The sequence below is a fragment of the Kogia breviceps genome, chromosome 1, assembly GCF_026419965.1.
Source record: "Kogia breviceps isolate mKogBre1 chromosome 1, mKogBre1 haplotype 1, whole genome shotgun sequence".
Classification (NCBI taxonomy): Eukaryota; Metazoa; Chordata; class Mammalia; order Artiodactyla; family Physeteridae; genus Kogia; species Kogia breviceps.
In genome coordinates, this window is record NC_081310.1 from 30,016,271 (window position 1) to 30,042,239 (window position 25,969).

At 43.3% G+C, this 25,969-nt stretch overlaps 1 protein-coding gene across 6 annotated transcripts in view; it reads left to right on the forward strand.

Moving 5' to 3' along the window:
* Positions 1-3,936: 3,936 nt before the first annotated feature.
* Positions 3,937-25,969, forward strand: part of PTPN14 (protein tyrosine phosphatase non-receptor type 14) — a 170,624-nt gene continuing 148,591 nt past the window's right edge. For 2 of the 6 annotated variants that reach the window (XM_059041711.2, XM_067029752.1), the window contains exon 1: positions 3,948-4,515. The gene's annotated coding sequence lies outside the window, so the exon portion shown is untranslated. Of the gene's footprint in view, positions 4,516-5,292; positions 5,383-13,788; positions 13,858-25,969 lie in introns of all 6 variants that reach the window. The other 4 variants (XM_067029725.1, XM_067029719.1, XM_067029731.1 and 1 more) reach the window with 4 other exon arrangements.

Sequence of the window (25,969 nt, forward strand, 5' to 3'; positions counted from 1 at the left end):
TATTTTCAAACTATACTTGCCCAGTATATCAACAGAAGAATGGATAAGCAAATTGTGACGTGGACACACATATACATACACACTATATAATTCTATTTATATGAAGTTTGAGAACCAGCAAAACTATGCTATGGTAGTAGAAGTTAGCCTAGAGAGGTGTTACTGACCGAACAGTCACATAAGGGAAATTTTTGTGGTGATGAAGATTTTTGGTTTTTAAAATTAATTAATTAATTAATTAATTAATTATTTGGCTGTGTTGGGTCTTAGTTGCAGCACGCAGGATCTTTGTTGTGGCATTCAGGATCCCTTGTTGCAGCAAACAGGCTTCTCTCCAGCCATGGCATGCGGGCTCCAGAGTGCGGGCTCAGCAGTTGTGGTGCGCAGGCTCTCTAGCTGTGGCGTGTGGGCTCTCGAGCACGTGGGCTCAGTAGTTGTGGCCCACGGGCCCAGCTGTCCCGCGGCATGTGGGATCCTAGTTCCCTGACCAGGGATCCAACCCCCGTCCCCTGCATTGGAAGGCGGATTCTCAACCACTGGACCACCAAGGAAGTCCTGGTGATAGACATTTTCTATATCCTGATTTGGGTGGTGGACATATGGATGTATCCATATGAAAAAGTAAAGTTGTATGTACATTTTTATTGAGTGTGAATTATATCTCAATAAAATACTGCCTAAAAATATTATATATAGAAACATATATATACCAACTGAAGTCTCTTACCCTAGACCAAGGGGATAAGATAAATAAGACGTGGGGAGCAGGGGTTACAGAGAGGATGTGTATTTTGAAAAAGCTTCCAATTTCTCTTTCCTTCCATTACTCTACACTGCCAAATACCCTCTTAGGAACTGAAATTAGACTTAGGAGAAAAACAAACAATCTCAGACTTCCCCAGTGGTCCAGCGGTTAAGACTCCACGCTCCCAATGCAGGGTGCACGGGTTGGATCCCTGGTTGAGAACCCGCATGCCACACAGAGAGACCAAAAAACAATCTCTCTCTCTCTCTCTCTCTCTCTCTCCTTATATATGTCTTTACATTTTGTAGAAGGCCCCTAGAGATTGTCAGAGTTTTCGTAAGAGAGCCTGCTGACTTTCCAGTTTTCTTTGATTGGGGAACTTATTTTGTTTTGCTTTTCAATGGTTTTGAAGGTATAAAATTAATAAATTAATGTGAGAAACACATCGGAGGTGGGAGGAATCATGGCAGCCCATGAGATTTGGCCTGTATTTGTAGTTTAAATTGAGCTTAGAAACAGTTGAAAGATTTGGGGGGATATTTAATACTAACAAGTTCCTAAAATTACAGAGCTTTAAATAAATGTGTAGTGATGTGTCTGGGGCCTATCCCATCAATCAATCTCCTGTTTACTCTGATGCATATTGAGAAGACTCAAGTGTAATGCAGACAGGAAGTGGGTTGCTTTTTTCTTTTATGAAAGAAGCTTGTGACTAGCTTTTATATATTTATCTAGAGAATGAAAGGCTTTTAAAATCTGAAGTGGGACTTCATATTTTTAAAAAAGTCTTACTTGTATTGCCTTTCTGTGATCTATTCCAAAGAAAGAGAAATGTGGCTTGTCAGATGCACTTTATGGGCTTTTAAATTAATAATGGGTTATTATTTTTTTTTTTTTTCTTTTTGTGGTATGCGGGCCTCACTGTTGTGGCCTCTCCCTTGCGGAGCACAGGCTCCGGACGCGCAGGCTCAGCGGCCATGGCTCACGGGCCCAGCCGCTCCGCGGCACGTGGGATCCTCCCAGACCGGGGCACGAACCCGTGTCCCCTGCATCGGCAGGCGGATTCTCAACCACTGCGCCACCAGGGAAGCCCGGGTTATTTTTTTTTAGAAGTAAAATTATTTAAAATAAAAATGAATCCACAGCAGTACTTAGTCTTATCTGATGGTTTTCTATTTTTTTGTTTTTTGTTGCCATTGAACACTCGGCAACGTTCTCTAGGTTCATTTTGATTGTGAAGGCAGTCCTTTCCCCAAGACATCCTGGCTTTATAACTTAGCTTCTTCCATAGGCATGCCATCTGCCTGGAGGAGTATACATTCATCCCAGTTCAGACGGGGAAAGACCTCAGAGATGAACTCCTTCAACCAGGCTCTGACCTCCATGTCACACTCCACTTAAAAAGTAAACTCAGGCCTAGAGGTGAAGTGTCTTGCTCAGGGTCACACGGCTAGTCAGAGGCAAAACCCAAACTGCGTCTGCACACAAGTTCTTTTTCATCTACACCACGACTGTCTCAGCTTGCTGTGCTCAAGAGTTTGGTGTCACAGTGACTTTAAAGCAAAAATATACAAATGCCACTTCCTTTCCTGGAAGACCTCAAGAGGCCTCTCATCTCTCCTACCTTGAGAGCCTGTAGGTCTTTCCTTATCTTTAATCTTAACCCTGTTTTGGTTAAATTTTGAAGGGTTTTTAAGTTTGCATTTTGGGGCCAGACAGACGAGGGTCCATTACCATAGTTTACTTGCTCTGTGACCCTTGGTGAGACAGGTAATTTCTTCACACTTCACTTTCCTCATCTCGGAAATGGGGATAATATACAAGAGCACATAACGTGCTTTCCACGCTTCCTGGTGAACAGTAAGGCACTCCTTAATTTTCTTTGGAAATCCAGCAAGCCCATATTGAAGCTATCCAGCTATTTCTTGAAAGTTGGAGAAACTGATCTTAATTCCCTTCAGCCTTTTCCTTCCATCCCTTTAAGTTCTCTGCTTCTTTATAATTTTGAAGATTAGCAAATGCTCAGAGAAGTCAGAGTTTTGTGACCACAAATTTGTACATGACGGGTGCCAGAGGCTCTTCCCCAAGAGTCCAGGAATTTTTCTGAGTTGTGGGACACTGAAGGAATTTGAGACAATATCCTCAGTGTCAATGACTTCAAGGACCCTATTCAACCTAAGAAAGGTTGAAAGGACTGGGCTTGAGTAAGACAACAGACTCCTAAGACATCATTTTGGCAATGCAAAGGACCACAGAAAAATAGGCAAGTCCTCTAATCTTACAGCTACAGAGGTCAAGGCTTTCAGGAACTGGGACACTCACTGCAGGGCAGGTCCCAAAACCCGGGTTCCCCGGCCTGGCTCGGTGCCTGTTCCATTTTACCAGCTGCGTCTCTTTAACTCCACCTCCGAAAATGCTAAGGAAGTTCCGTCCCAGTGCCTACCCAGGCTGGGTGGGGCGATTCTGTGGCACGGAAAGAACCGGGAAAACGACATAGTCTAACTCCCTCCGTGCAGTAACTGCTTTTGCGATTCAGGGAGGCGGCGGTGGGGTTGGGGGCTGTTAAGACGCCAGGTCCGGTACCCAGAGGTTCCAGGTGTCCTGGACAGAGAACTTGAAGATTGCCTACTTGGGGAAGCCACCTTCCTTTCTCCTGGTCTGTTTTCCCTGTGCGGTGGCCACCTGGGGACATCCTGCTTGGAGGGTTCCCCCAAATAAGATGGGCTGTCCTTGCTCCGCGTCGGGGTGGGCAAGTTCCCACCGCTGCCCAGCCTCTGCAGGTTGCGGAGATCTAGGTGGGATTTTTCCTACTCCCCGCTTTCGCCCCCGCCGGGAGCGGCGCTAGGCGGGGTCGCTGTGGTCGCCTTGCCTTCCCCACTCCCACGTCTCTTACTCCGGGGAGTTTCACCCCGTCCTCCCCGCTCGGTCCTCACCTTTGAAAACCGTCGCCAAAGCCACCACATTAAAAGTGCGCGACTTCCCCCGGGCCTGCAGAAGGAGCTCCTGCAGCCCCGCATTCCTTGGATTCCAGCGCTGTGACGTCCCCAAGGACGCGCGCCTGGGGCTCGGGAGCTGGGGCTCCCCTTTCCGCGCCACCCCCCGCGCCCCCGCGCGCGCGTGCGCGCGCGCCCGCGCCCGCCCGCCCAGCCGCATTCCTCCCCGCCCCCGGCGCGCGCCCAGCGTTCCCCCCCGCGCCGCCGAGCCCGGCCCGGGGGTGGGGGAGCCGCGGTCGCTGGCGCCTGCTCCGTCCCCTCCCACTCGCACGGCCCCTTCCTCCCTCCTCTCTCGGCCGCTCGCATTTCCTGCCGCTCTGGCTCTCCCGGCCCCTGAAAGTTCTTCCCAACTTTTTCTCCCCCGGGCGGGCGCGGCGGGCGCAGTCCGGGGGCAGGTTGCTGCGCTCCTCCTCGCTCCGCCGCCTGCCCTCCCGGCGTTGGTCCTCGGGGAGCGGCCGCCACTCAGTGGCCCCTGGCGGTCCTTCTCCTCCCACCTCGCCCATCCTCCCGGTCCCAGCCTCCCTCTGGCGGGACAGACCCGAGCCGGGGTGGTTCTCCTTTTCCCCTTCTCCGAGCGCCCCCGCGCCAACTCTCGCGCCGGGAACGCGGCGGAAACCTCCCTCCTCTTTCGCCTCCTCCGGCTCCTTCCCTCCGCCCCTCCACCGCCAGCCACTGGAATCAATTCCTTGGGGGAATTGGGGCTTCGCCGCTGCCGCCGCCGCGGAGGACAGCCTTTCCGCGCGGGACTCCGGGGCACCGATAGGGCCATGTAAGCAGGTAAGTGGCGTCTGGGGCGGGGAGTCGGGCCCGGGGTTGGGGGCCTCTTGGGCGCTTCGGGCGCCTTGCCGATGACTTGGGCAAACGCTGGCAACGCCGACTTGGGATCGGCGGCCCGGGACGCCTGGCAGAGCAGCGGGGGCGCGAGGTGGCCGGGCCGCAGGAGTTTTAAGTAGCGGTGGGAGCCGCCCGCTGCGGCGCACAGCTTGTCTGGGGAGTTAAGGTGGAAGGTGAGCGCCGTCTGGAGAGCTGGTGGTGAAATCCACACTCTCGTCCCCTCTTCCCCATTAATGCCCTTCTCCTTTTGGGGAACCAGAGAGGGCCTAGTGAGGGCAGCTGGAGATACCCAGACGGTGTGGGCCGGAGGATGAAAGCCAAAGACGTTGCTGCCTCTCGGGCTGGAGAGGGACTCTCTCCGCGACCCTCCTCTGCCCCCTAAGGAGACAGGATCTTGAGAGGGAGAGGAGTTTGCATGCCCTCCCACTAGGCCCCAGCCTAGCCACCAAACCCCAGGGCTTCCTGGCCCCTACTTGGGTGGTCGGACCGGCCCATCGGGAAAACCTGTGGCCGCATAATTTCAGAACAGGTCTCCACCTCAAACTCTCCAAGTTCTGAGTATTAACAAGTTCTGAGGGTGTTGTTAATACACCGTCTCTTCTCTCTCCTGGCATGACGGCTACATCTGGGGTTTGAATGCTTGTAAGGGATTTTCCACCTTTTGGAGGGAGCAGTGAGGTAACGCCGCCCCTGTGCCCCTTTCCTCTCCTCTTCCTCTAGTTGCCGTCACCCCCAGCTACAGCTTAAGGAGATTGTGGGGTTTCGTCTTCAGTCTGTCCAGGGACTGGCTTTTGCAGGCTCTTTGTGAAGGTGAGGAATCTCTAGACTGCTGGCTGCGGGTGGGTTACAGGATTTCCACCAATGTGTGAATTTCTTCAGATGGGTTCGTTCACCCATTCATTCAAGGAATCTAGTGTTGCCGTTTCCCCTCTGGGCTAGGAACAGGGGATACAAAGATGCTAAAACAAGATCTGACTGCAGCCTCCCGGAGGAAACCCTCAGGCTGATCTAGAAGTAGAGAGTAATGAGAGGGCCTGGGAAGCCTTGGTCCGGAGGTGAGGGGGCGAGGTGTGCGCTGAGCTGAGAGGATTGAGGTGTTGCTCACCTGGAGGGCCGATGAGGAAAGTGCATTTCGAGTAGAGGAAAGAGCTTGTGCAAAGTAAGAGTCATCCAAAAGACGAGTACAAGAAGGTCATATCTAGTAGCTAGCTGGGGGCTGGAGGGGGATTTATGGCCAGGTTGGTTCAGTGTAGCCGCGGTAGCATTTTTTTTTTTTTAATATCAGAAATTAAAGTGGAAGCGCGTACAGGAACCGAGTAGCTTCCAGAGGAGCACACGTCTCTCTTTTTGGACACGCCTTCACAGCCTGATGCTGTTTCTACAGCAAGCAGGGGTTGTGGGACCATCTAAATTTTCATTGGCACTAATTGGCCCAGGCCTGGTTTCATTGGAATGGTGTTGATTCCCTTTTAAAGAGCCACCTGACAGCAATAGGTGATAATACTGTAGCTTCCAGAGCCCTGTATTAAAGTTGCCGTATCTTTTGGTGATGGCCTTGAAAGCTTGTGCCTGAGAATGATATGTTAATGAATGGGGGCTGAACAACAGGGTGCCCTTTTGCCTAATCCGAATGGGTGGCCGTGCAGTGCAGAGTGCGTTCACGTATGTGTCACTGTGTTTGTTGTAGTATTCTCCACTTTTCCAAGTTACTGCCCCAGCACAGTGGGAAGGATGACTTTCCCTCCCTCTGAAACTTTATGAAAAACTGAATGTCTTCTACGAGACTGTTGTAGCCTGATCATCCAGGATTCAGCAGATCCTGCCTAGAAAATTTTTTATAGTACGGTAGCCTCCTGTACGTGGTTTGCCTCTCAAGGGTGCCTCTTCTCGGGGCTGAAGCGGCGTTGTAGTATTATTCATAGTGGCTGCGTCCTGGCTGAGGTGGCAGAAGTCCAGCTTTCGGTGACCTCAGGCCAGTCCATCAGAGTGAGAAAAGCACATTGACTTCCTACAGTGTCGGGTGTTTACCTAAGCTCCCCGCAAACACCGTACCTTATCTCAAGAACAGCCCCTTGACAAGGGTTTTCCTGGAGGTATAGGACCTGCTTGAGAGAAGTGGCTCAAGGGAAGCTTTTTCTTGCTAATCCCAGGTAGCCACCCAGCCTCCATCATGGGTTTAAACACATAGTTAATTTTAATGCTTTAGTTATTTAGGTTTGTGCGGACCATGTGGAACGGACAGCTGTAATGGAAAGAGCAAGTTTGACTATTTTCACATGGAGGAACCTAAAGAATTCAGGGGAAAATCAGAATTTCGGGGAGAATTCTCACTTGTCCTGAATGGCAGAGCCAGAAGTCGAGAACTATGAAAATTTTTTTTTGTTTCCCAGTGCCTTCCCTCCTTATTAAGGGTTTCCATTTTTAGCTCCAGGGAGGCAAACATAAACCCTTTGATTGTACATTGTCCCCCCACCTGGGTTCCATATTCTTATCCTTTGTCACCTGCGACCCTGCATTCGAACTTCTTTCCTTAGTCACCAAATGCTGTGCATGTTTTGGAACTCATTCTAAGCCTCAGAACAGTACTGTGCACTTTGTTAGAGGTAAGGCAGGGGAAAGAGATGAGATGAACTCTTTAGTCAATTCAGCTGTTGCTGCTTGTGCTGATTGAAAAAGAACGAGAGAAAACAAACAAGTTTTGGTAGAGAAGAGGTTAAAGTTAGTGTCTAAAATAAGACTCTGTGGTCTCCTCTTATTGATTTAATTCTCTCTTCCCCTGTCTGAGTCCCGGGGAGGGCTTATTAAATGGTCCAAGGGGTGTGTGTAGCCTATTTTGCAGCTTTTCTGGGCTATCGGTATGCTGGTGCCAGGGATCCAGGGTTGGGAGTTCAAGTTATAGCTAGGTTTGTGTTCCAGCTCTGCCATCGTTTAGCTGTGTGATGTTGTCCGAACTTCGCAGCCCTTCCAAGTCTCCATTTCTTCATCTCTTAGATGGGGCCAGTAGTATTTAACTTGCCAGGATATTTGTGGGGAATTCTGTGTAATGCTGTATGTCCCTCTGCTAACAGAGCCTCCCTCACAGAGTAGGTGTTGGGTCAAGGATGGCTATTTATATGTTCCAGGACTTATATGTGGCCATGGATGTGCTCTTTGTGTGTGTCATTTTTTCCCCAGAAGCCTGAATTCACATGTGTGCCAACATACACATAAAGCTTTGTCTTTGACCCCCCTTTTTTTTTTTGGTCTGTTGGCTCAAAGCACACGTGTTGGCTGGCAGCTGCTGGCCTCTCATATATGAGGAGGTTGAGCGTTGCAGGACCAGGCAGTAGGATAGTTGGGAGGGAAAGCCACGTAGACAAGGGCAGAGAAAAGGATTCTTTTCCCTGTATACTACTTACTGTAACAAGGGTCCAGTGCTAATACAAGGATCCTGTGTTTCTAATGTTGAAATCCAGTTAATCCGCCTGCCTTTATAGCAAGAGTGCAAAAGCTAGCTGATCGACACAAATGAGTGTCTTTGCAGCCTTGCTTTCCTTCTTTGAAGCCCAAGTATAAGGAGGCACTGCAATGCCTTTCGTGTCCTGCCAGCTTCAGGTCGCTTGAACTTTAACGTTGCCTTTCATCCGAGAAGCCTAAAGTATTTGGCAAACATTAACTCATTGATCTTTGTATCAACCTCCCAGCAGGAGGGAATGTTAGAAGAAAGGAACAACTCCTAAAACATCAGTAAGGCAGGTGTGTAGTAGCTGTTCTAGAAGCCGAATGGATTGTTATAGTCAAGAATTGGCTAGATCCTGCATACGGGATTGCAGACTGGTGCCAGGTCAGAGAGGACCCCTTTGAGTGGTCGAGGGAGAAAGTTTAAGAAAATGCAGATCAGGCTGGGATATTTGCCGTGGAAGGGGAGAGGAAATCACATTGCTAGGACCAGCCATTGCCTGTGCCATGTATTGCATGCACACCGATTATGAAAATAAATAATCTCTGAATTATTTATAATTTTGAATGAAAGGATATGATGCAATGCTTGTGGATGAGGATTTAGAGTAGCTGAGGGTAAAAGGTAATAGTGACTAAGTACCTTTTTGTGGGATAAGGGTGGTTATGTGTCTAAGTTGGATTATAAATGGCGCATTAACATTGTTTTAATTTCCTTTCCCTTTTTCCCGTTGCCTCCATATGCCTCAGCTTGGTTTTGTTTTACTCTCCAGTCAAGCTTTTGTTGGACTTGCTTTATGGGCCTTGCTACTGGAAAAAACATACTGTGGCCATGCTTAGATCAATCTTGTGTGTAAGGTTTGATATGTGGGAGATTTAGCTTAGTTCCTTAGGGGACTCCATTAGGCCCAGCTCAAGGGTTTCATCCTGAATCTGGTCAATTAGCTTGACCCAGAGGCCTGTTGCATATCCAGAGATCCTGTAACCCTAGGCGACCATCCCATAAATGCTTGATGTTGCTCAACAGGGAGGTGTCTGGTGAGAAAATGAGAAAGGGTTCGCTGGTGGTGTGGCATCCTCTGAGAAGCAGAGCATCCTTTTCATGTTTGTAATGTTTGAGAGTTTAGTACTGGATGATATTCCTAAATTAGAAAGCTTTACGGTGAGGACCGCTGACTTGCCCTCCTTTGCTTCGCTGTTGACAATTAGCAAAAGTTCCTGATGCTTGTCTTCGTGCAGAGTGTGTCCTTTTCTAACATATAGTTTCCTCAAATCTTTGGAAATCTGTCTCCTGGGAGTTCTTTTTCACACTCCATTCCCCTCAAGTAATGGGGGCATTAGCTAAGGCTGTAGATCTCAAAGTCTAGTGAGCCTCAGGGGTGACTCCGTAACCACAGATTGCTCCTATTTCCCCACACAACCCCAGCTTCTGATTCTGTAAGGCCTGGGGTGGGGCCTGGGAATTTGCATTCCTAAGGAGCTCCCAGGTGGTGTTCATACCCCTGGTCCTTTGATCATCTGCATTTTGAGAATCGCTGAGCCAAGGAATCTCATTTTGGTCCATCCATCCCAGTCAGCCTTGGGGTGGTAAGTCACTTAAGTTTTTCACTGTATTGGTTTGAATGATTCTGTTTCTGGTTGCTTTAGAGCTCTGGAGAGGCTGGGAGTCACTCAGTGGCCACTTATCCCTAGCCAGACCCATGGCGAGCATGAATTAGATGCTCACATTTTAATGGGTTTGCTTGGCTGTCTTCTCCCATCCAGACCCCTCCTCTTGGTTCCAAACAGTTTGGTTTATCTGGTACTTCTCTCTATCTGGTTATCCGATATACATGCCCAATTCTACCTGTCTCAGATTGAACTCATTAGTTTCTTGTCACAAAATCTGCTGCTTCTCTATGTCCTTAGTGACATCAGCTGAGTTAGCTGCTGAAGCCAGGCAGTTGGAGTTCTCGTCAGCATGTCACTCTTGGTTAGCACCCCCCAACCCTGACCCTCAAACCCCAATAACAGACCCAGTCAGTCCCTAGATCCTTTGAGTCTGTGTCTCTAAAATATCCTTAATTTGTTCCTTTCCCTCTGTCCGCACTGCCTCTTTGGGTTGTTCAAGAGTTTCAAAGGCTGTCTTTCATATATTCTTCTTCTACTCTTTCAAAGAGTTTTTTAAAACACAAATCTTTTATGGTATTTAAATTCTTATTTTGCTTCTTATTACCTGTATGATAAAGCTTCTTTATTCTGAGTACCTTCCCATTTACATCTGCTGTTCTTCCTCTCTCTGTCTCTGTTCTAGGGCCTTAAGATTTGGTGATGTGTAATCCCCTCTCCTTTCTTCCTTACATTCCGACCCTGAGCGACCTTTTCCCCTTTGCCACCTGCTTAGTCCCTATGCCTTCAGCTAAAACTTCTCCTTCCCTTACACGCCCTCCCATGACCAGCTAGCCATTCCTTTCTTTATAGCTCCAGAGCGCTTTGCACTTAGCTCTATTGGTAAGTTCTGTCTCACCATATTATATATGTTTACCTCCCTGTTTCCCCTACTGAGTTATAAGCTTCTCCTGGCAGGATTCATGTTTTATTTGGTTCAGAATCTCTACCCTGTATGGAGGTTGGCTAGAAATAGCCACGGCTTACCTTTACTGGTGCTGACTCTATCCCAGTGTTCTCAGCACTTTCTCGATGTTTTTATTATGTCTTTCAACAGGCCCTGTGAAGTAGGTACTATTATCATTGCTGTTTTGCAGAGAATGAAAGGGAGTTGCCTTTTTTATTTTAAGTGTTTAAAGAGTCAATGAATGAATGCATTTCTGAAATACTGACCTGAAGGTTTAGAGCCGAGTTTGGTGTGGAATTTATTATTTATTCTTTAATAGGAGGTGTGGTGCTCTGGGAAGATTATATCTTGTTAATGACTGTAAGTGATTTTAAGTTAAACAGATATCCGTGCTGTTTATGATACACATCTTATTTGTTTATCTGAGGAGATGAATCACATCCCTGAGCTATTTTATCAAGTCACTGATACTCTGGTTCTTATTGTTTTGTTTTACTTGTACACTTTCAAAAACATGGTCATCTTCTTTCTCATTTTTCAAATCTAGGAAACCTCGCAGATCCAGGGGGTGTAAATATCACAAAAAGATGAATAAGTTGGAACACTTGGGGGTTAAGGCATAAAACAAAATTGTTTTCACAAGTTTAGATGTACTGTTGACTAGAATATGCTTGATTTCCTTTCTATGCATTATTTTCTTTTGAACCTTATGTTAAAGATGAAAAGGCAAATCACTCATTAGTCAACCTCTGGGTTACTAGTTTTTAAAATGAAAAGGATTAGTGGTAGGACGGGAATAAAACACAGACTTACTAGAGCATGGACTTGAGGATATGGGGAGGGGGAAGGGTGGGCTGTGACGAAGTGAGAGAGTGGCAGGGACATATATACACTATCAAATGTAAATTAGATAGCTAGTGGGAAGCTGCCCCATAGCACAGGGAGATCACCTCTGTGCTTTGTGACCACCTAGAGGGGTGGGATAGGGAGGGTGGAGAGGGTGATGCAAGAGGGAAGAGATATGGGAACATATGTATATGTATAACTGATTCAGTTTGTTGTAAAGGAAAAACTAACACACTATTGTAAAACAATTATACTCCAATAAAGATGTTTAAAAAAAAATAAAAATAAAATGAAAAGGAAAGAGACACTTCATGACACCGTGTCACAGCGGATACCAACCTATCCTTAACCAAGACGGCCTGTTCTGCATACAGAACCATGTAATAAGCAGCGGTGATGTCACTGACGTTACCACCCAAATCACGAGATTGGCTCTGGTCATTATTTCAGTTCTCAAGTAAAAGGGACTAAGGCAGATTTCATGGTCATGAAAGTGATTTCGTTATGAATTACATGTATACACTAAATATACACTTCAGATTGATCTTTAAGGGTCTCCACAGGTAATCCCCCAATGGTCCTCTGATTTCTGTAGATTTATGTCCCACTCTTCCTCAGGGTTCTACCAAGCTGCAGCTGTTTCCTGAACAGGCCCAATAACTTGTCACCTATGGTTAGGTTCATTCCTTGCGCAGGGATCGTGATGCTCAGCCATCCTAACCTGTCAAAAGCATCCTCAAGATCCACCTTAATTAAGTACTCATCCTCTGGGCAGCCTTCCCCATCTCACCCCCTGGCCAGGCCCCTCTGCCGCTTTGTCTTGGCATTTACCTCTTTGTGCCTTGTGTCCTGGTTAAGCTGCCTTATCCCTGTCCTTAACCTGCCAGCTGCCCAGTAGCTGCCACCCGCCTCACTCTCTCCACGTCCCTCCTCATCGCCAGCACAGACTGTCCCAGCCTGTTGCTTCTCTTCTGAAGCTGGTCACCTGTAACTGTTCATTCGGGTCTGCCTCCTGCACTCCGAGGCTGAGGTTGCCCCTTCCTCTCTCCATCGTGACAGTCCTTCAGCAAAGACACTTATCTCGACGTCTCTTTGTCACCTGTCCTGCTGCTGCCAGTGCAGAGACCGGTCCAACCCCTACACTGCAGTTTTGTTTTAAACACGTTGGATATTTTCAGTCTCTTGCTTGAAATCTTTCTTGCCACTTTATATTGTTTAGAGACACGTATGTCTGTCATAAAAGTACAGTTGACCCTCGAACAACATGTGGGTTAGGGGCGCCAACCCCCCACACAGTGGAAACTTCTTATGTAACTTACAATTGTGCTCCCTCCCCCCCCAGTATCCGTGGTTCCACATCCACAGATTCAACAAGCCACGGGTCAAGTAGTTCTGTAGTTACTTACTATAAAAAAAAAAAAAAAATCCAAGTATAAGTGGACCCATGTAGTTCGTACCGTGTTGTGCAAAGGTCAACTTGGTAAAGAAATGCCAGAAAAATAATAAACACCAAGTACAGGGGATCGGTGGTGGCAGAGTTGAGGAGAGATGTGGTATTGTTTTATTTCCTAAGCTGGGTGGCGGGAACATGTATGTTTACTGTATTCTCCTGTCTGTCTAAAATATTTAATTTTAATACTACGTGAAACTGCCCACAGTCAAATGCAGACTTCTTAGCGGAGCATTCAGGGCTCTGCATGCATAGCTCTTTTTCCCACCTAACCTAACTTCTAGCCTGGGCTGGCAACATTTCTCAGGGTTGAAGCACTGTGCACTTGACTCATGCTGTTCCTGTTACTCTTCCCTTGAATTCCTTTTCCCATCTGGTCACATCATAATTTCCTCTGTTCCTTCATGTCTAGTATGAGTTTTACATCTTAGATGTTTTGTCTGACTTTCCCTTTTTATCATTTGGGAGAGTTCATTGTCCCCTGATCTGTCTTCCCTTGGTCCTCTTCCCATTCTTCACTGATAAGCATCACATTGGATTATAGCTGTTTGTTCATTTATCTCCCCAAAGCTGTGAGCTCTTCGGGGACATGTTTTGTGATTTATTTATCTTTGGATCCTTGGCACCTGCTGCAGAGTAGAAGTTCAATAAATGCTTGAAATTGTTGAGTCATAGATGTAAGATTAATGCTTTCAATTGAAGTAATTTTTTAAAAAGAGCGTGTCTGAAAAAACTTCAAATCAAATTGAAGGGGTCATATCTTGTGGTCTCAGTATCGGAAATGTAGACTGTAGATTGAATTGATTTACACATGGATGTCCTAATTCAAACCCATGATTAGTTTTAGAAATTATTTCTTCTGCTTTTCCCTTTTACCTTATGGTGATGGGTGATGGTATAATTGTTTTGGTTTGTTCTTATTTTTTAGTCCTCCCCCTGCCTCCCCCCGTGACCATGGAGTATGTTGAAGGTCTCTGTAGCAGTGTCCAAGGAATGTGTGAGTCTAGGTTTTGAGGTAGATCTGGGCTCTGAGGTGGTACCACTTGTTGTAAGGGTGACTTATGCCATCAACACTACTTGCTCTAGGGTGGAGAAGCAACACATCCTTGTAGAGGAGAGGCAGCAAAGTTTATTTTTGCGGCAGACGTGTCCCACTGCAGACCTATAATAACTGTAATGAAAGAGGTTTTATGCTGTGTTAGGTTTTTGAAGGGTGTACTGGTCTCTTACCAGGGTCAGTGGTGACAGCTCAAGCCAGCAATTAGGTTTCATTAAAGACTCCAGCAGGCAATTAGCATTCGTTTCTGCCAATGAAATTCTGTGATCTATTAAGCATATTCTTTTTTTGTTTGTTTGTTTTTTGTTTTGCGGTACGTGGGCCTCTCACTGTTGTGGCCTCTCCCGTTGTGGAGCACGGGCTCTGGACGCGCAGGCTCAGCGGCCATGGCTCACGGGCCCAGCCGCTCCGCGGCACGTGGGATCTTCCCTGACCGGGGCACGAAGCCGTGTGCCCTGCATCGGCAGGTGGACTCTCAACCACTGCGCCACCAGGGAAGCCCAGCATATTCTTTTCCCTTAGACATTTTGTAAGCTGTGCTTTACATGACGAAGGTACACATTTTTTTTTTAGACATACACAAGTCTCCAAATTATCATTTGAAAAATGGGGCTGACTTTTAGACCCCTGTGTCTGAACCTGTGGGTTATACTGTCATTTTGGGTGGATTGTTCTGTTTTAAAATCTGTACGTTTGGAAAAGATCATATAAATTCTTTTATTCAAAGGAGAGGAATTTTTTATGGAATATTATATAACTATGTGATTTATGAGGGGGAAAAAAAGTGTGACTGATGTGAAATGAATTAAAACTCCAAAATAATGAAGTGACACCTACCGGTTTTAATTATATTCTTTAGAAAATTATTGTTTTTCTTAAGAGGCATCTAAAAATAAAGGCTGGGAAGGATGATTTGTGCTGTGTTTCTGCCGAGCAGCTGTTTGGTTGTTTTCAAAATGAGGCTTATTTTCCAAGGGCTAGGTTTAGTACAAGTGTGTGTTTCATGTCGCTTCATCGTGTTTAGTCATTTAAGCTTGGCCTGTGAATATAAAGTGGTGTTTACACTTTACTACATTATTCAGATAAATTTCCTTCCTCCTCTCTTTCTCCCTGCTCCAATCCTTTCTCCTCCCTTTTTTCTCCCTCCCTCACTCCCTTCCTTTACGTTCATCTTTAGGATTCTGATAGGTTGATTACTGTATATGTATCAGGGATGATAAAAGGGAGAAAGGCACAGTGCACAGCCCATCAGGCCAGAAACTCAGTGCAAAGGTCTGTAAAGATGTCTATTTCCATGGGATAATTAGACTATCTCCCTGCTGTTTGATTCTCTCAATTCATTATTAATTTTTCTCATTTGTAGACTGCTAGAATGGTAATAATGGCTGAGCATAGCGGTTTGAAATCTGTGTACATGAACGTGTTAAAGACTCCAAGAAGTCTTGCAATAAACAAAAATGTATTGAAGCTGAATTTATTTTAGTTAGGACCTTTCAAAAAAATTGATTTTATGAAACACATGTAATCTCAAGGCACATGAATATTATATGAAGTACTTTCTAGAAAAAGCTCAGTTGAGAAGGTCCCTGGAATAATAGAGAAGACTTGTTTTGTTGTCTTTAAGAAACTCAACATCTAAATTAGAGAGTAGAGTGACTTGGATTATTAATATGAGTAAGCATTTAAAGTCTTCATTAGCAGACCAGACTAACTTTATACTTTTTATTAATTGAATTTTGGGGGGGACAAGCACAGAACAAGAGCAAGTTTAAAATAAAATATCAGGAATTTATTCACAAAACCAACCTTCAGGGAATGTTTTAGGAACAGTAAACATTTAGTCTAATTTTATGTATTTATAATACAGGGAAGAGTAATGTTCAGATTGGATTTGAGGCACTACATCCTTCAAAGAAAGATCCATATATCTTCAGTAATCTGATTGAGGCCAGAAGCTGTGATTAATATACACACTGCAGAAAAATCTTGATTCTCCAAATTCTGGTGATCAGCGCCACCCTCCTCCCACCCCCTTACTTATTATACTGCCAAAAGAAAGCAGTCAGGCTAAGGAGGTATAAACCATTGAGGGCTTTAGAAATGTCAGTGCAATTATTTTATTAATAGCTGCCACTGTGGCAGTTGTTTTGTGCAACTGGGCATTTAACAAAGACTCTATGACTATCACATGACCAGTTTTTCTCTTCCATGACCTCTTTATTATCTCTAGCTAATTATTAGCTCACCATTTCCTTCATCAATTTTTCCCACTCTCATTTCTGACCTTTTACAAAGCAGAGCTTTCGGTATGGAAAACTCTTTTTCTCCACAGCCTTTCAACTCATAACAATCTTATGAAAGAGAGGTTATTTTTGGCGTGATGGTTTTTTGTGTGTGTGTGTGTGGTACGTGGGCCTCTCACCGCTGTGGCCTCTCCCTTTGCGGAGCACAGACTCCGGACACACAGGCCCAGCGGCCGTGGCTCACGGGCCCAGCCGCCCCATGGCATGTGGGATCTTCCCGGACCGGGACACGAACCTGTGTGCCCTGCATCGGCAGGCGGACTCTCAACCACTGCACCACCAGGGAAGCCCAAAGAGAGGTTATTTTTATCTATAGTTTATCCTTGAGAAATATGAGAGTTAAAGAGGTTATTTGCTAGTGTCTCACAGCTATGAAGTGGAAGAAGTGGATTTGAACTCATTCTCTCTGGCCCTATAGTTCAGGTTCTTAAACCACAACCTTAGGCTCAGAAATCTCTGCAGGTTGGGGACATCTGTTCTTCCTCCCTTCCTTCTTTCTTTCTTTCCTTCTTTCCTTTCATCCATTCATCAGTTTGTTTAATAAGCACATTTTGATGTTTTTGAAGTGAGGATGTTTTTCTGCTGTCCTGATCTTTAAAAGACCAAGCAACTCATCAGGTAGCCACCAGGCACATGTGACCATTTGGCATTTGAAATGTGACTAGTTTGAGTTGAGACGTGCTGTATCAAGTACACACCACCTGTTGCAGAATTAGTACAAAAAAAGAATGTCGAATATCTTGTAATTTTTACAATTGATTACATGTCAAAATATTTCAAATATATTGAATTGAATACAGCCTGTTATTAAAATTAATTTCATGTGTTCTGTTTTGCTCTTTATTTTTTTTTTTTTTTTGCGTTACGCGGGCCTCGCACTGTTGTGGCCTCTCCCGTTGCGGAGCACAGGCTCCGGACGCGCAGGCTCAGCGGCCATGGCTCACGGGCTCAGCCACTCCACGGCATGTGGGATCTTCCCGGACCGGGGCACGAACCCGTGTGCCCTGCATCGGCAGGCGGACTCTCAACCACTGCGCCACCAGGGAAGCCCTGTTTTGCTCTTTAAATGTGACTACCGGAGATTTTTAAATTACCTATGTGGCTTGCATTTGTGGTCCACGTTATATTTCTTTAGGACAGGACTGTTACAGATGGTTATTCAGCTACTCCTGGGAGCCCTGTCCCCCTGAGTGATGCCTGAGGACTGAGGGAACAGTGGAGAGAGATGGAAATTAGAAATCGTTTTTGGTGATGGTAAGAAGCAAGCTTGATGATGCCTTAGATGACCAGCAGAGAGAGACTATTAGCTGGCATTTATTTACTACTTAACCATTTGCAAGTACTTTGTCAAGCACTTTAAATGGATTATCTTTTTGATCCTTATAACAACTCTGTGAAGTAAGTGCTCTTGTTGGCTTATTTTATAGATGAGAAACCTAGGGCTTAAAAAGGCTGAGGCACAAGACGGTACATTAGTAAATACTAGTTTACTGTGTAACATCTTTGGCATGCAAATACGAGTACGTAAATGATGGAGCTCAGTGTCAAATCCGGGCACGGATCCAGAACGTGTACTTGTAACCACTCTGCATCACTGCCTTTCAAAGGCAAAAGAGAAAGCATTACCTAGAACCAATCAACAGTAGTTCTTTTGTTCATTCAGTGCCTAGGAAGGACGCATACTCTTTTCCCCAGCACTGTCAGAAATATCATCTTTGATTTAGGGAATATAGTACAATAATCGATGACCTCAAGTTATCAAGAAATGATGAAATTATGCTTAATACACTCTCTTTACTAATCCAAGCTTGCCTTAATTAGAAAGATATTTATCAGAAATTGATTTGAGAAACTTTAAGCATACTTCACCTTGCTTTTAACTGAGAGACATTGATGTGTTGAATATTTCATAGCAAGTATAGATTTTGTAAATATAAGCATTAGATTTTTCTTTCTCCTCAATTAAAAATTGGTAAAAATTTATTTTATAAATCTATTTAAAAACTTTTTCATGTTTTTCTAGTCTTTGGTCATACGTAGACATATTTTTATAGTTTTATATACTCCCTCACATATACGCATGCTTTTTGTATTTCTTATTGTGTTAATAATTAATATTTTATATATCTACATATAATTGACATACTGTGAATTCCTTTTTTTGTTGTTGTTGAAAATATATACATTTATGTTTCTTGCTATTCCATAGAAGATGATTGTGAGAATCTTCACATTAACAGTTTTTTTAAATCGTTATTGAATTTATTTTAGGATAAATTTCTGTGAAAGAGAGTGCTTGTTATAATGAACACTTATGATTCTTGAGTCACAGAAATGTAATGGAATTTCAAACAGGTCATAAAGATAAATTCAAAGGCAGCACAACTTTATTTTCAGGTAGGTGATGTATTTTCAGACCTTGTCATTGCACAGTGTTTGATGACTAGGGAATGGATTGTCCCCACAAATAACTCTTGCTTTTGTCTGTTTTTTTTTTTGTTTTTTTTTTGCACTTCCCTTCCTTGTAGTGTGACAAAAGAATTTGATGAACCCTGAATTCATACCTTCAAAAACTGAATAACCTTTTGCACGAGATTTATTTTTAGCATAAGTGTGCACTAATCTTTACATCATTTAATGCAGAAAACAGTGTGTTGGATAGAATTACTTCTGTTATAAATATGATCTGTATAAATTACTGAAAATATATTGGTATAAAGGTAGCATTTAAAAGGGAATTAAGGATTTATAAATAACATACTTCATTTATAAAAATAATTATAGGGAATTCCCTGGTGGTCCAGTGGTTGGGATTCCGTGCTTCCATTGCAGGGGGCACAAGTTCAATCCCTGGTCAGGGAACTGAGATCCTGCAAGCCTTGTGGCGCAGCCAAAAAGATAAAAAATTATAAACTGTTACATCATTCTAAGTTAGTTAATTTCTGGTGCTTGTTGGCTTGCTTTACTTTATATAGATGTCTTTGGCAAATGCCTGTTAGTTTTATCTTCTACTTTTTCACATGTTTTTTTCAAATATATGTCTTCCTATATCAGCTATTCTATAACTTGCCATATTTTGATGACTGTTACATTAGCTTTTGATATGGTCACAAAAAGGTTCCAGCATCTCAGTGGCTTATGACAAGTTATTCCTTGTCTATGTGACATGGGTTCTGAAGTGTGCTGCAGCTCTTGGTGGCTTGACCATACTTGGTGACGCTCCACACACGTCTTCTCATTCAGGAACCCAGGCGAAAGGACAGCCCCTGTCTGGGGCATGCTGTTCTCATGGCTGAGGCAGGAATATAGTGAGAAGCATGCAATCTCCTTTAAAGCTGCCGCGTGGGGACTTCCCTGGCGGTCCACACTGCGCGCTTCCACTGTAGGGGGCACGGGTTTGATCCCTGTCAGAGAACTGAGATCCCACATGCCTCACAGAGTGGCTTAAAAAAAAAAAAAAAAAAAAGGCTGCTGCATGGGTCTGGCAAATATGCTGTCTGCTCACATCCCGTTGGCCAAAGTATATCACATAGCCAAGCCAAAACCCAGTGGGTTGGTGACCTATACTCACCTTGCAGGATTCTCCGGCAAGGCACAGGGACATGGATGGGATATATTACAGGAGGGGAGGAGGGGAGCAAAGAGTTGGGATCAATAATCTCATCTTTTATACCATCACTGACTTAACTCTTCCCTTGTGGTTTGTTATTTGGATTGTTTCCAACTTTAACAATTATAAATAGCATTGCAGTCAACATTGTTGAACAAATTACATTTATTTGCAGAGTATTTTCCTGGGATACAGTTTCCAAAGTAGGCCATCTGGGTAAGGGGGCATGAATTGCTTGTAGATCTTGTTACATATGGCCAGATTGCTCTCTACAAAGGCTATCAGTTTATAGTGCCGTCATCAACATTTAAATATACAGTTTTCATCATTGTTTATAGCTTAATTTGTGTAATTATTAAAGATGGTATTTTAAACCCAAAACTTTTAGAACAAATAGTTTTGTTATTTTTTCTATTAAATCAAATAAAACTAGGGCCACTTATAATTTCCTTTCCTGGTTTCTGAAAATCATTATAAAGAAATACTCCTTTTTGTTATCTTTTTTTTCTTGGTCCCATGTTCTTCTCAATACACTGTTTCTTAAACACATCTTTATCCTTACATTAAAACAGTAAAAAAAAAAAAAAAAAAAAAAAGTAAAAAGAAAACATACACTTGATTTGAGGTTTTATAACTTTTATCCAAAGCAAATCATAGTAATTATTACTGTGGAACTCGGTAAAAGGCTGAACCTACTCAAATTGCTGAATTTTGCTGCATATTTCAAAGTCTTAGGAGAGGACATTTGTTTATAGTTCTGTTGCCTAACATTGGATGGCTTTAATTCCACGGTGTTCAGATTCCTCTATGGCCTTATGGTTTATATAGCAGAAAATACCAATTGAAACTTAAGAACCAGTCTTTCCTACAGTTTTCCCCCCTCAAAGTGTAAACTAAAACTTTTTATTACCAACTGTATCCTCTCACTTGGCTTACTTTACAAGTGTCATGTTGCCTGCTGCTACACTTGTCTTTGGTTTCTGCTTTAGAAATAGTAGTATCTAGACATGCCCATCAATGTCCTTGGTTATATTTCCTCATGTAAGGATCTGAGACCTCACAGTAAAGGCAATAAGACTTTCAAGGCAGATAAGAGAAATCCTCAGGCCACTCAATCCAGAGTCCATAGGCAGAATAACCAGGCGTGTGTTTGTGTGTGTGTGTGTGTGTGTGTGTATGGGAAGTGGTGTGCTGGAATTTGGGAATGATAGGTTGGATTTTGCAACTACCATTGGAGTGCAAATGCCTCCCACCTCACTTAGTGGAGGAAAGTCAAAAATCCTCAGAACTGAGAAATCCATTTTAGAGGCAGCCTGGTAAAGCTTGTAAGAAATACTACAACTCAGTGGGAAACAGGTTGACGCGTGAACCAGACTTCAGTGTGTGAACCAGAGTTTATTTGAACAGTAGTAGGTGCTGACTGCAGAATGTTCAAAGTGTGAATATTAATATTGTGAATAGTAGGACTCCGATTAGTGTTGAAGAAATAATGAATTTGAATAGATTTGCCATGAAAGTCTTTGGGTTTTTGTTCCTGAGATGGTTTCCTATTTCAGTTTAAGTTCATTTGGTGTAAGTCTTCTTGGAATTCATTGCAAATTTCTTTGGAAGATGACGTGAGGACCTGTTGCTTTATGAAGTTTTGATTTTGTAATTAAGTCTTTTGGGAAAATTGGGATTCTGAGGCTCAAAGTAAGTGAGAATGAGAATGCTTTATGTTAATATTAGAAGAAACCCAGTAATTACAGAACAGAAGCATTTAAAAATCAGTGCATTCAAAAACAGAAATATAGGTCAATGGATCTATATAGATAGAAAAGAGATAAACCCACACACATATGGTCACCTTATCTTTGATAAAGGAGGGAAGGATATACAGTGGAGAAAAGACAGCCTCTTCAATAAGTGGTGCTGGGAAAACTGGACAGCTACATATAAAAGTATGAAATTAGAACACTCCCTAACACCACACACACAAATAAACTCAAAATGGATTAAAGACCTAAATGTAAGGCCAGACACTATCAAACTCTTAGAGGAAAACATAGGCAGAACACTCTATGACACAAATCACAGCAAGATCCTTTTTGACCCACCTCCTAGAGAAATGGAAATAAAAATAAACAAATGGGACCTAATGAAACTTAAAAGCTTTTGCACAGCAAAGGATACCATAAACAAGATCAAAAGACAACCCTCAGAATGGGAGAAAATATTTGCAAATGAAGCAACTGACAAAGGATTAATCTCCAAAATTTATAAGCAACTCAGGCAGCTCAATAACAAAAAAACAAACAACCCAATCCAAAAATGAGCAGAACTAAATAGACATTTCTCCAAAGAAGATATACAGATTGCCAACAAACACATGAAAGAACGCTCAACATCATTAATCATTAGAGAAATGCAAATCAAAACTACAGTGAGATATCATCTCACACCGGTCAGAATGGCCATCATCAAAAACGCTAGAAACAATAAATGCTGGCGAGGGTGTGGAGAAAAGGGAACACTCTTGCACTGCTGGTGGGAATGTAAATTGATACAGTCACTATGGAGAACAGTATGGAGGTTCCTTAAAAAACTACAAATAGAACTACCATACGACCCCGCAATCCCACTACTGGGCATATACCCTGAGAAAACCATAATTCAAAAACAGTCATGTACCAAAATGTTCATTGCAGCTCTGTTTACGATAGCCAGGACATGGAAGCAACCTAAGTGTCCATCAACAGATGAATGGATAAAGAAGATGTGGCACTTATATACAATGGAATATTACTCAGCCATAAAAAGAAATGAAACTTAGTTATTTGTAATGAGGTGGATAGACCTGGAGTCTGTCATACAGAGTGAAGTAAGTCAGAAGGAGAAAAACAGATACCATATGCTAACACATATATATGGAATCTAAGAAAAAAAATGTCATGAAGAGATTAGTGGTAGGACGGGAATAAAACACAGACCTACTAGAGCATGGACTTGAGGATATGGGGAGGGGGAAGGGTAAACTGTGATAAAGTGAGAGAGTGGCATGGTCATATATACATTACCAAATGTAAATTAGATAGCTAGTGGGAAGCTGCCGCATAGCACAGGGAGTTCACCTCTGCTTTGTGACCACCTAGAGGGGTGGGATGGGGAGGGTGGGAGAGAGGATGATGCAAGAGGGAAGAGATATGGGAACATATGTATATGTATAACTGATTCACTTTGTTGTAAAGCAGAAACTAACACACCATTGTAAAACAGTTATACTCCAATAAAGATGTTAAAAAAAAATCAGTGCATTAAAATAGGATTCTTGTTTTATATTGAATGGTTACATATCTAGGTTGAATTTACAAGCAGAAAGTTAGTACTGAACTTTTCTCAAAGGTTGTCATGCTCATTGTAAATGTTTTCTTAAGCTGCTAATAGTTTTTTTAATATATAAATTTATTTATTTATTTATTTTTGGCTGCCTTGGGTCTTCGTTGCTGTGCGTGGGCTTTCTTCTAGTTGCGGCTAGCGGGGGCTACTCTTCGTTGCGGTGTGCGGCCGTCTCACTGCGGTGGCTTCTCTTGTTGTGGAGCATGGGCTCTAGGCGTGCGGGCTTCAGTAGTTGTGGCACGTGGGCTCAATAGTTGTGGCTCGCGGGCTCTAGGGTGCAGGCTCAGTAGTTATGGTGCACAGGCTTAGTTGCTCCGCAGCACGTGGAATGTTCCCGGACCAGGGCTCAAACCCATGTCCCCTGCATTGGCAGGCAGATTCCTAACCACTGCGCCACCAGGGAAGTCCCAAGCTGCCAATAGTTTTAAAGACAAAAGAAGTGCTTATCTTTGCAGTGTGTTCCTCTTTACGAATATCTGTATTTTGAGAGAGTTGAGGTTAAAGGTGTCAAACATATATGAATATAGCTTTTAGGTCTGGGGTTGATAGTCCCACCTATGGGACCCTGAACAGCATGTTACCCTGTCCACTCCTCAGTACTTTTTCCTCTCTCTTCCATTTTCCTTACCTCCTTGCCTGTGTGTTGGCCTAAAAGTAGAATGCACTTATATAGTGCCATGGTCTGAATGTGTCCCCCCAAGATTCATATGTTGAAATCCTAACCCCCAGAAGTGATGCTGTTAGGAGGTGTGGACTTTGGGACATGCTTAGGTCATGAGGGTGGAGCCCTCAGGAATGGGATTAGTGCCCTTTTAAAAGAGACCCCCCATAGAGCTCCCTAGCCTCTTCTGCCATGTAAGCATACAATGAGAAGTCTGAAACTGGGAAGAGAGCCCTCAACCGACCATGATGACACCCTAATCTCAGACTTCCAGCCACCAGAACTGGGAGCAATAAATTTCTGTTGTTTATAAACTACCCAGTCTGTGGTAGTTTGTTCTACTTAACCAGATGGATGACTGTCAGGCACAACATTGTAGTTATTTACCTAAGAAGACCTGTGACTACTAGACAATTTTAACATACCTGAATCCAGCTGACTCTGTCTTTCACCAGCATTGAGTGTTCACTGCTTTTTAGATATAACACAGATTTGGGGTTCTTATAACCCATTGTTTGTCATATAGTTATTAGTACATGTTTGTTGATATCCATGAGTTGCTTGAGGTTGTTCATAAGGAGGGCAGCAGCAAAAACCATGTTGATTTCCCTCCTGTCTTCTTGCTGCAGATCCCCAAGAAAAGCGTAGGCAATACACTCTGTTACACTGGTGTGCTCAGTTGTCAAATACAAGTGCATTTGGGGAGTGGGGTAGCTACCTTGTGAGTGACCCATCATCTTCTCTTGGCTGCTTTGAGGACCTTGGTCTCACAAGCCAATACTTTGCTTGTGATCGGGTACCCATGACATGGGATTAGGACCTACTGTCCTAGACTCCTGTGCTTGTGGGTATCACACCAAAGCCCATTTTGTAAAACAACCACACTTCAGTTCTTAAAATGTCTCAAGAATCTTTACACCAATTATCCTACCACTCAAACATGGCCACTGTGTTTTTATAGTCTTTCTAAACTTTCTATTAACTGTATAATTATACTCATGTCCTATATATAGAATAATATTCAAATAGAATAATATATTGAGATAATACTTTTTTTTTTTTTTGGCTTTGTTCCCCACTTATCTTTTTTGGCATACTTTCCTCTGTTTCTGTACCACCTTAATGTCTGTATAAATTTAACGGGTATGTATTTAATTCATTGAATTTCCATTCCACAGCAATTTCCATTTATTGATTATTTGGGTTATTTCCAGGGTTTTTGTTGTTATAAATAAAATTCCATTAACATTTTTGTACATGTAATGTCTTTCTTCTTTCAGATTGTTCCTTTGGGTTGAATTCCCAGGAGAACAATTAATGCATCACAGAAAATAACGTATACATTTTTATATTCTTTGTTGGCAAAACCACTCCTCCAGGGATGGGCCAATTTACATGCTGCCAGATTTTATAATTTATAAGGCTCATGTTTAGTCATTGTTTTGTTATATAGATTAATATTAAATACGTACTATTAGGATATTGTTGACTTGATGTGAGGGTCTATTTTTTTCTTTTCTTTTTTTTTTTTTGATGTGAAGGTCTTTTATTCCATCACTGGAATAACTGAGGCGCTCAGTAAATTTTGATTAATTGAGCTTTAGAAATAAGTGCTTATCACTGTTAGCATTTGCGATCCTGTAACCATTCATCTTTATGTGTATATTGACTTTTTAAATGTTTTTACAGATTTTTCTGTGGGCTGGGTGGGGGAAGCAATGAAGAGAAAAAAAATTTAAAAACCACCAGACAGCTTTTGTCCCAAAGACTTCAGGCCCTGCTTAACCATGTTCCCCAACCACCTTTTAGATTTTTCTGTTTGATTGATTGCGGTGGGTTAGGTGTATCTCAGCATCCATTTCTGTGCTACTGTGAAATCCAGTCCATTTTTAAACTACTTGACTATTCAGAATCCTGGATGTACCTGCTAGAAGGAAATATTGTTATGCTGATAGGAGTTTTTGGTTGATGAAAGGGAATGCTAAAACAGTAGAATTAACAATGTAATTGATGTTTAAGGGACACCCTGAACAGGCAGCAGAAGTTATCAGTGCATGTAACAGGCTATGCTTGTTTTGTAACAATAGGTAGAGTGATGTATTT